This window comes from Scyliorhinus canicula, chromosome 9, assembly GCF_902713615.1.
Source record: "Scyliorhinus canicula chromosome 9, sScyCan1.1, whole genome shotgun sequence".
NCBI lineage: Eukaryota > Metazoa > Chordata > Chondrichthyes > Carcharhiniformes > Scyliorhinidae > Scyliorhinus > Scyliorhinus canicula.
Window position 1 is genome coordinate 71,492,775 of NC_052154.1, and position 1,846 is coordinate 71,494,620.

Here is a 1,846-nt window from a genome sequence, read left to right on the forward strand (position 1 = left end):
GTTGGTGCATGTTCTCAGACTTTTGTATTTCTTGTCCAATGGGAGAAGTTGGAAGAATAAATACGACGGGTTGGAGTGGTCTTTGATTATGCTGCCCGCTTTCCCAAGCCAGCGGGAGGTGTAGACAGAGTCAATGGCTGGGAGGTCGGTTTGCGTGATGGACTGGGCTGTGTTCATGACTCTCTGTAGTTTCTTACGGTCTTGGGTTGAGCAGTTGCAATACCAGGCTGTGATGCAGCTAGATAGAATGCTTCTATGGTGCATCTGTAAAAATTGTTAAGAGTTAATGTTAACATGCCAAATTTCCTTAGTTTCCTGAGAAAGTGTAGGCACTTTTGTGCTTCCTTGTTGTAGCGTTGACATGGGTGGACCAGGACAGATTGTTGTTGATGTGCACACCTAGGAATTTGAAGCTGTCAACCATCTCCACCGTGGCACCTCGGCACCGTTGATGCAGATAGGGGTATGTACTATACTTTGCTTCCTGAAGCCAATGGTAAGCTGTTTAGTTTTGGTGACATTGCAGGAGAGGTTATTGGCGTTACACCTCTCCACTGGCTTCTCTTTCTCCCTCCTGTACTTTGACTCATCATTGTTCGAGATCCGACCCATTGCAGTTGTGTCATCAGCAAACTTACAGATGGAGTTGGAGCTATTTTTGCCACACAGTCGTGTATGTATAGAGAGTATAGCAGGGGGCTAAGTACGCAACCTTGGGGGCCCCCAATATTGAGGACTATCGTGTAGGAGGTGTTGTTTACCCTTACAGATTGTATTCTATGGGTCAGGAAGTCAAGGATCCAATTGCAGAGCGAGGGGCTATGTCCTAATTTTTGGAGCTTTGATATGACCTTGGCTGGGATTATGGTGTTGAAGGCGGAGCTGTAGTCAATAAATAGGAGTTCTTGTTGTCGAGACGCTCCAGGGATGAGTGTAGGACCAGGCAGATGGCGTCTGCTGTGGACCAGTTGTGGCGGTATGCAAATTGCAGTGGATAAAGGCATTCTGGGAATATAGAGTTGATTTGTGTCATGACTAACCTCTCAAAGTACTTCATTATGATTGATGTGAAGGTGCAGCTGCGATGGCCGAGTGGTTAAGGTGTTGGACTTGAAATCCAATGGGGTTTCCCGCGTAGGTTCGAACCCTGCTCGCAGCAGCGACTGTCATGATTGATGTAAAGGTCACTGGACGGTAGTCATTGAGGCACGTTGTCTGATTCTTCTTTGGTATGATGGTGGTCTACTTGAAGCAGATGGGGACCTCGGAACGGAGTAGTTTGTCCTCCACCTCCGGAAAGAACCCACTCATTCGTGTTCTGGTTAGGTGTGCTCTGTTCACCATCTTTATCTGTGTTAGGCTCAACCCTAGGCACATGGAGGTGAAGTTCGCCCTGTGCAGTGCTTCAATCCTCCCCCAAACTCTATGCCTAGTTCCTCCTCTCATTTTTTCCTTGTCTCATCAGGGGGTCGTGTACCTCCTCCAATAGTCGCCCGTACAGGTCCGCACAGTTTCTCTTCCCTGGGTTGCTTGCGTCCAGCTGTTCTTCTATTAACGAGTGTCCTGGTATCTGGGGAGCACATCATTGTTTCCTTGCGGAGGAAGTTGAATGAATCTCAGTAGTCCCCACAGGGTCGCTACTCTATCATTCTTGTACATGTCCCTAATTGTCAGAGTTCCATCACCCTGACTCCACCTTTTGAAGGTGGCGTCCATTATGGCAGGGGTGAGCCCATGGTTGTTGTAGATGGGGGCCACGGTGGACATTTTGGTTTGGCCAAAGTGTTGCCTCATATGGTTCCCCCCCCCCACCCCCCCCCCCCCCCTCCCCGCCACACACACACAC

The 1,846-nt window shown here is 49.0% G+C and overlaps 1 non-coding gene across 1 annotated transcript; it reads left to right on the plus strand.

Annotated features, from left to right (window-relative positions):
* Positions 1-1,078: 1,078 nt before the first annotated feature.
* trnas-uga lies at positions 1,079-1,159 on the plus strand. The gene has a single exon. It is a non-coding gene; the product is annotated as a tRNA-Ser (tRNA).
* Positions 1,160-1,846: the final 687 nt, after the last annotated feature.